Here is a 9,277-nt window from a genome sequence, read left to right as displayed (position 1 = left end):
AAAAAAAAAAAAAAAAAAAAAGAAAAACCAAACGGGCGGAAAATACAAAGCAAAGCACAACAAAACAAAAAAGCCCAAGAAGTCAGGGACTGAGGAATGGAGAGACAGCTCAACAATTAAGAATGACTCCCTTTTCTTGTAAAGGATCCAAATTCAGTCACAGCACTCTTATCAAGTGGCTCACAAACACTTGTAATTCTAGCTCCAGGGGATCCAACACCCTCTTCTGGTCTCTAGGGGTAGCAACTACACACAACACATTACATATGAATTACACATTACACACATACACACACACAAAACCTCCCTGCCCCCACAACACAGTATAAATTGGGTAAAATTGTTTTCCATTTCTTTCTTTTTCTTTTTTTAAAGATTTATTTATTATTATTCATAAGTACACTGTAGCTATCTTCAGACGCACCAGAAGAGGGAGTCAGATCTCATTATGGATGGTTGTAAGCCACCATGTGGTTGGTGGGATTTCAACTCCGGATCTTTGGAAGAGCAGTCAGTGCTCTTACCCCCTGAGCCATCTCACCGGCCCTTTTTTCTTTTTCAAACAAAGTCTCATACAGCTCTACATTCTCCTGCCTAAGTGCCAATAATTACAGGCCTGCACCACCACATTTTGAAATTCTTTTGTTTAATAGCACCCTCTTTAGATTTATTTGATGTGTATCAGTGTTTTGGCTGAATGTATGCATGTGCACCATGCATGTACCTGGTATCCTTGGAGGTCAGAAGATACCACACGATCTCCTGAAATTGGAGTTATAGATGGTTGTGAGTCCATGTGGGACCTAGGAACTGAACCTGGATCCTTTGCAAGAGGAATAGTTTTCGTACTAGCAAGCATCTCTTTAGCCCCTTGGCTGGAATTTTTAAGGGAGAATTCTGGCAGCGCATAGCTCACATGGACTGCAAAGAGGCTCACTCTGTTACTATGAGAAATGAGTTCTTCTGAGAAATACCACGTGAGCAGCACCCTACTAAATCTCTAGTTTTCCCCACATATCCTGCCTGTGCCTCTACAGTCTCTTAACAAACATAGAAACACAAAGAAACTCTGTTTTGAAACAGGGTTTCTCAAATTGGCCACTCTCCTCAACTGCAAAGCTATGTGTGTCCTTTCAGTGTCCTTAAAGCACTAGCCCTGCTTTGGCTATGCCACGAGCGCCTTTGGAAGAGAGCCCGCAAATTACCTAGGGACCGGGGAGTTTTCAGTAACTCATGCGAGATTCAAAGTCTTTGGTAAGATTAAAGAAATCTAGCAGTACTACCAAACAAAAAACAAAAAACAAAAACAAAAACAAAACAACAACAAAAAAAACCTCCTTTCTACACTACATAGAAATATACTTTGTAGAGCTGGCAAGATTACTCAGTGAGTAAAGATGCTTACTAACAAAATTGACAGGAGTTTAATTCCCAAGGAATCACACCATAGAAGTAGAGAACTGTGAAGGATATGGAACTGTGTCACCAAGCAAAACCTGGGAAGGACGAATGGATTCAGAAACTCCGGTAAATTCTCCTATCTGAGAACAGTAGGTGTTTCATCTACTACCAGGTTCTTGCCCTGAAGCACGTGATCATGACACCCCACATGAGGATCAGGAAGTCAGGCAGCACAGAATACAAAGTTCCTCGTGCTAATGAGGTATCTGGATGGGCTGGCCTCTAGAGTTTAGCCAATATGTGTCCCTTCTCGGACATTCCTTCCTACAAAAGGTATTGAATTAATCTCTGGTCTACCCTGAGTAAGTCATATACAACTATTTTCCACTACCAATTAACAGTTTGGACAAGTAAGGACTCTATCTCATCAAGAACTGATGTGGGGCAAAGCCTTCATCATACAGAGCCATGTCACTTAAAACTCCTGCACTCTGAACACTCAACCCTGAGCTAAGGCAGATTCTGGGCCCTAGGCTCAACACCAGCCCACTGCCCAGTCCTGACTCCTCATGGCTCCCAGCAGCATCTGGATGTTCAGGAGTTTGGGAACCCCAGCTTGCCTTCCTGTTTCTCACCCGGGCTGGGGCCCCCATTTGGGCTATGTTTGTAGCCTAAAACCTTCCAAGCTGCGATCACACACCCCAACTACAGCTAGGCAGAACACAGACCCACAGAGAACCAAATCCCACAAGTTGTACCATAGCCTTTATTCATGCGCTGCTGCATGTACCCCCCCCCCAAATAAATATGTGTAAACATATCATTTATAAAATCTCAAGTGCCAATTTCACATAAATATGAAACAACTTTAAATATATATATATAACTAGGTGGCTGGAGAGATAGCTCATCAGTTAGGAGTGCATACTGCTCTTCCAGAGGACCTGAGTTTAGTCCCTATCATCAACACTGGTGGGTGACTCACAGCTGCCTATTACTCCAGTGCCAAGGGATCTAATGCCTTCTCAATTTCTGATGTAACTTGCACTCATGTGCACATACCTACAGACACATAATTAAAAACAATAAAATCTTGGGAAAAGTAAGTAGTATAAGTTTGTCCAAAATTTTAGGAGGTAAAAATTATCTTTTAAAAAGTATATACAACAACAAAAAAAAAAAAAAAAACACTAAAAAAAAAAGAAAAAACAAAAGTATATACAATTTAGGTACAATCCAAATACACCAGGTAATCTGTATTTTTATCTGGCACAAGTATTGTTAAATGCTCTTAGAAGCTAACCAACATTTCCCCTCCATATGAACTATTTTTCTTCTCAGACTTAAAGAAAAATATAAAATTTAACAAACCATGAAAATATGAATGGATTCACTCTCACATTACTTTTGTCCACACACTCAGCAATGAAATGCCAACCATGATGCAAACTTCAGCAAAAAGGATGGACGAGTTGGCATAGGTAGCCCACAGAAAACATACAAGTTTACTCAAGATGATGAAGGTAAGAACTGGAGAGATGGCTTTAAACTATCATCTTTAAACAGATGCCTAATATAAAATTCACAACATGGGCTGGTGAGATGGTTCAGTGGGTAAGAGCACCCGGCTGCTCTTCCGAAGGTCCGGAGTTCAAATCCCAGCAACCACATGATGGCTCATAACCATCTGTAACAAGATCTGATGCCCTCTTCTGGAGTGTCTGAAGACAGCTACAGTGTACTTACATATAATAAATAAATAAATCTTTAAAAAAAAATTCACAACATAGTTTTTCTTTCTAATTACTCAATCAAAATTTCTGGAAAAATGTACCAAAGAGAAAGACTCTAAGACTCTTATATGTAAGTTGTAACAAAGTTATAGGTATACCCATCTTAGGAAACTCTGAACAAAGGTTATAAAAACTTGCCCAAAGTGAGTTTTCTACAGATTCAAGCTTGTGGTTCCCAGCCTATACAACATGTGGAGATCATCTAGGAGGGTAACAAATATCCACATAGGGGCATCACCACTCACACCTCAGTCCATAATGGTTTAAGTGAGCCAGGCAAACTGCCACTCTGAACTGTTACAGAGATGAATCTGAAGGACTTGAGAACCAATGTGGTTTATAAGAAATGAAATCAAAGAAGCATACTTTAGAATGACCTACTACACCTGTAATGCAGTGTTAGCAGCTTTCATAAACATGACATATATATATATATATTTTTCCCCCCCTTTGGTTTTTCGAGACAGGGTTTCTCTGTATAGCCCTGGTTGACCTGGAACTCACTTTGTAGACCAGGCTAGACTCGAACTCAGAAATCCGCCTGCCTCTGCCTCCCGAGTGCTGGGATTAAAGGCATGAGCCACCATGCCCGGCCCGACATATATATATTCTTGATGTATTAACTGCTGTCCCACATCCTAGATCAGTGATTTACAATAAATGTTCAGAATAAAAATAACTCAGTACTTGGAAATGAACACAATAATTATGCAAGCATTCACATTCACATGTAGCACAGTAATAACTTACAAACTGGTTTCCTTCAACCCCAATATTAAAATTAAAAAGTTAGTCACTAGAAACATACAGATTTCTTATTAAAGTCCCAGCTGACAACTGCCCAGTTACAGATTATACATTAATACAAACTTTTTTTTTTTTTTTTTTTTTTTGGTTTTTCGAGACAGGGTTTCTCTGTACAGCCCTGGCTGTCCTGGAACTCACTCTGTAGACCAGGCTGGCCTCGAACTCAGAAATCCGCCTGCCTCTGCCTCCCAAGTGCTGGGATTAAAGGCGTGCGCCACCACACCCGGCTCAATACAAACTATTTTTTACAAGATCCTTATGTTTACAGAGTTCTGGTTTTGATGATGACAGGAAATCCTGTTGACAGATTGCGAAGCTCAGGGAAGTAACCTACTAGCTATCATACTGTAACAAGATATAATACTATCATGTTATAAATATATCTGTAAACTGAATGACAACACTTGGATGGAGGTGACTGGTATACATACAGTCTACTTTGAAAAGCAACTGCATCTCGAAAAACCAAAAAAAAAAAAAAAAAAAAAGAAAGAAGGAAAGAAAGAAAAGCAACTGCAAGATAAAAGTATAATAATTAAAACCAAACAGCATAGCTTTTTTTTTCCCCCCTGACACTAAGGATTTAATCTAAAGCCTCATGTTTTCTAGATAGGGGTTTAACCACTGAACTATATTCCAGTTTTTATTTTGAGACAGAGTCACACTCACTAAGTTGTCTAAGTGGACCTTAACCCCCACTGGAGTCCAGGAAGCCACAAATTTGCAGTCCTGCCTAGTGCCTGAGATTCACCAGTCTATGCTGCCTGGTCTAGCAACAGGCACAATCAGTAGCACAAACTAGATACTGAAAGGGGCGAATGTGCAATGTGATAAATACATGAAAGGAGAACTTTTTAAAGACTTGATTTCAAATGAAGGACACATTCAAAGATGTAAACAACACATAGCCTCAGAGGGCATTTTTCTCAATGCTTTAAAAGTTGCCAGTCTGGAGGCCGCCACAGCTATACTTCCTGCGGCCACAGACAGTCATGAAACCAAGCCTTGGAGAATGGGCTCTAGTGATAAAGAACAACTCAAGCCCACCACTTGAGCTCCTCGGTGGGGCAACCCATGGACCGCGCCTGGGGCCCTAGGTAACTATGAAAACCAGGCCATAGAGAGCAAGTGTGTGCATGTGAGTGTTGAAGAAACGCTGAAATAATGTGTGGAACGCCCTTGTTGTAATAGGCTGAATTTAGCTTAAAAACTCCAGTCTGGCATGGCAAAACTGCTCACCTTTCGAGGGCCCAGCAGAGAAAACTTCGTGCTGAGAAATAATCTGCTTAGACCCCAAGCGGATGCTCAGGGGGAAACGAGCCGCTTAGACAACAAAGCCTGCACGGCTGGCTCAGCTCCAAAGGATCATCGAGCTGCATTTACCTGCGTGCTGCCAGGAGCTGGGCTATGCCCTCCAGGTGTGAACGAAAGAACGAAGGAACGAACGAGTGCGGGCCTGTTATACCATTTATTTGCTTTTTGCTGTTTATGAATAAACAAAAGTACTAGAACCTTTTCCACCGGGTTTCGAGGAATTTGCTTTATACCACGTTTTACGGCAGTGGCAGTTCAGTGACAAAAGGAATGTGAGAAGACTAGTGGCATGCTGTTATAGGAGCATCACCTGACATAAGAGACTCTCTTACATGAAATGGAAAGAACACAATGAGTCTACTGCAAGCCCTCATTACAGTGATAGTGCACAGGCCTAGTCTCAGTTCTCTGCCATTCCCTAGCACGGGTCAGCCAGCATTGGGTTACTTAAGGAATTAGTAGTTGAGATGGTGAAATGGCTCAGTGGGTAAGAGCACTGACTGCTCTTCCAAAGGTCCTGAGTTCAAATCCCAGCAACCATGGTGGCTCACAACCATCCGCAATGAGATCTGATGCCCTCTTCTGGTGTGTCTGAAGACAACTACAGTGTACTTACATATAACAATAAATAAATCTTAAAAAAAAAAAAAAAGTAATCAGTAGTTAAAGCTTGAAATGCTGCTCTGAGTACACACAATCCCATTTTACATACCCCTCAGTTATCACTTGTTAAACATAATGTACTTTGAAAGACAGGATTTTCTTCAATGTTTTAAATACTACAAAATGGTTTTCCTTAAGTATTCATTTCAACTAGCCACAAAAAAATAAAACAACAACAAAACCACCCAGCCCATCTCAATGATAAGGATAGGCAAGAACAGATCTTCAAAAATAGAACACAGGTCCATCACTCAAGAGACTCCTGTGAAAATGTACATCAGGATCTTAGCCAGGACACTGGCTGCATCCACTCACTTTCTTCAAAAGTTGGGTTGTTGAACCTCACTTCACAGATCCGGAGCAGCCATGCTAGCAGAGCTATCGCCATCCTCTGACTAGAGATCTATCACACCCTTCCTTGGAAGAAGAAAAGCCCAAATTCTTACTTCACAAATGTGAAATGTCCAGGTTACTATAAGACTATTAGTTTTCAACCAGGCTCAGACATGAGCTGAAAACTCAACTTTGTGGAGGCTGTTCAACAGTTGTGCTAGCCCATAGGAGAAGGCTGTTCGTTTAGAAGAAAGCAACATCAATTTATGTAAGTTCTTGAATTTATTTTTCACAGAAAGCCTTATCTAGCTCAGTTACTCTACCAAGACAACATAATTATGTTTGAGTTTATAAGGTATAAAACAACAATCTCCAATTTTGGAATCGGTTTTTCTTTTTTTCTTTTTTTTTTTAAAGATTTATTTATTTATTATATGTAAGTACACTGTAGCTGTCCTCAGACACTCCAGAAGAGGGCGTCAGATCTTGTTACAGATGGTTGTGAGCCACCATGTGGTTGCTGGGATTTGAACTCCGGACCTTCGGAAGAGCAGTCGGGTGCTCTTACCCACTGAACCATCTCACCAGCCAAAAAATTGGGTTTTATGATACTTTCATATATACAGTGTACTTTAAGCACATTCATCTCCTCCTTAGTCTCTCCTGCCCCTACCCCTACCCAGTTTCCTTTCCTCTTTCTTCTGCTTTCATGTCTTTGGGTGTGTGTGTGTGTGTGTGTGTGTGTGTTCCAGTAAGATTTGTTATAGTTGTTAACAGGAGCACAGATGAGAGGTTACAAAATCATGAGCACCTCACCAGTGGCTATAATACTGAAGGAAAATTTCCCCCTCTTTCATGAATTGCCTATGTTAAATCTTATTTCAGGAGACCTTCCCGCTTCAATTATAGGCTACTGAAGGACCTAATGTTGTGAAGACAAGCATAGCTGATGTGAGTTCAAGAGTGCAGCAGCCAGGGTTGGAGAGATGGCTCAGCAGATAAGAGCAGACTGCTCTTCCAGAAGTCCTGAGGTTAATTCCCAGCAACTGCATGGTGGCTTACAACCATCTGTAATAGAATCTGATGCCCTCTTCTGGTGTGTCTGAAGACAGCAATAGTGTACTCATATGCATAAAATAAATAATTCTTTTTAAAAAAACGTAGCAGCCATGTCATGACTAAAAATCAGCATTCCACACCTATACCCTTTCTCTAATTCTTGCATTCCTACTCATTCGTCCACTATGTTCCATAGCCTTGGATATTGTAGTGGTCTGAATGAAAATGGCCCCCATAGATCCATAGGGAGTGGTACTATTAGGAGGTACTGCTGGAGTATATGTGGCTTTGTTGTAGGAAGTGTGTCACCGAGGTTAGACTTTGAAGTTTCAAATATTCACGCCAGGCCCAGTGGCATGCTCCCTTCTTGCTGCCTTCAGATGTGGATGTAGAACTCCCAGCTCTTTCTCCAGCACCATGTCTGCCTGTATGCCATGACAATAATGGACTAATATTCTAACCTGTTAAGTCAGCCCCTATTAAATGTTTTCCTTTGTAAGAGTTGCAATAGAAACCCTAAGACAGGTATGGATGTCCCATTTATGGGTCATTTATTCTTAGTCATTTGGCCAGTTATCAGTCTCTGAACTAATTGCTGATCACTGCAAAGAGACGCTTTCTGACCAAAGCTGACAACAGCACTATTTTATAGGCTTGTATTTAGAAAGTAATGTGATATGGACATCATGTTCAGTTAGAAAAAAACAGTAGCTTCCCCATTACGGCACAGGACTTTCCTAGACATGGCCTTTTGACTGGGTCTATAGTATAAGGGCTAGTCAGCAGAGAGGAAGCTAAGTCAAGTTTCAACTTTTTCTGTCCAATGACCAAATTAGCCTTAGGTTTTTAAAGAATCCATACAGATCCCAGGTTGGTCTGATCTTCCTGCCTCAATCATCCAAGTACTGGGATGTACCGATTCATCACCACAACCAGAACATTTTTTCTTTTAAATGGGAAATATAAAGCAACACTCAAAAGGACAAGAATCATCTACAATAGTACGCTCTACTCTCTATGTTGTGATGCATATAGCTGTGTCTGCTTTCCTGACACACTGCTTTTGCTAAGGTCCATTAAATGTAGTAGCCAGACACAAAGACTATCAAGCAAGTTTTCCTGCTTCTCTATGGGGTTAAAATGATTACAGCTATAAATTACACTTCAAAAAGAAATTTATAAAGTTGACAATTGTTTTAACAGTGTTGATGCAGGGTTCAGGAACAGATCTCAATTCCTACGGTGACAAGTAAAGATGACTTTGAGCAATTAGATTCTATGTTCTGTGACCAGTTAACAGAGCCTCTCAATTCAAGATAGTCTTTGACTGAAAAATGAAAATGGTCTGCTCTGAATTAGAAAGCCTAGTCTCAGCGTTTACAATTCTGTCAGTTAACAAAAAACAAGAAATTAATGGCAAATGCTTTTACCTTCTTGGGTTGGTTTTACTGTCAATGTTTCAAATTTAATTTGGTACTGTAGTATACATAAATGGTGCAGACATTGTACAGGGACAACAGTTAACATCTCCCATATAGAATCACTACCATATGAATAGACAGGCAGTGCTTGCTTTTAGGAAAAAAGTGACAACGCCCTTCTGTTTATGGTATTTGATATAAATGTCATTTTCTCCTATAAGAAAAGCTAACAGCAGCTGATCATCACTTATGGGTAATACTAGTTTGTATTATTTCTAGACTCTATGCATGGCAGGTGGTATAAAATTGGTTGGGTATATGTTCTTTAAACAATTATATTCTAAGGTCAAAGGACTTTGTTAAAAACACAATTTCAAATCTAAATATAAAGAAAGAAAGAAAGAAAGAAAGAAAGAAAGAAAGAAAGAAAGAAAGAAAGAAAGAAAGAGAGAGAGAAAGAGAAAGAAAGGGAGAGAGAGAGAGAGA

The 9,277-nt window shown here is 40.2% G+C and overlaps 1 protein-coding gene across 2 annotated transcripts in view; it reads right to left on the bottom strand.

The window, feature by feature from the left end:
* Positions 1 to 9,277, bottom strand: part of Ube3c (ubiquitin protein ligase E3C) — a 101,272-nt gene that overhangs the window by 43,759 nt on the left and 48,236 nt on the right. The gene's annotated exons all lie outside the window — the stretch shown is intronic.

The sequence above is a fragment of the Mus pahari genome, chromosome 2, assembly GCF_900095145.1.
Source record: "Mus pahari chromosome 2, PAHARI_EIJ_v1.1, whole genome shotgun sequence".
In the NCBI taxonomy this organism is placed as follows: Eukaryota; Metazoa; Chordata; class Mammalia; order Rodentia; family Muridae; genus Mus; species Mus pahari.
This window is presented reverse-complemented; position numbering and strand designations above follow the sequence as displayed.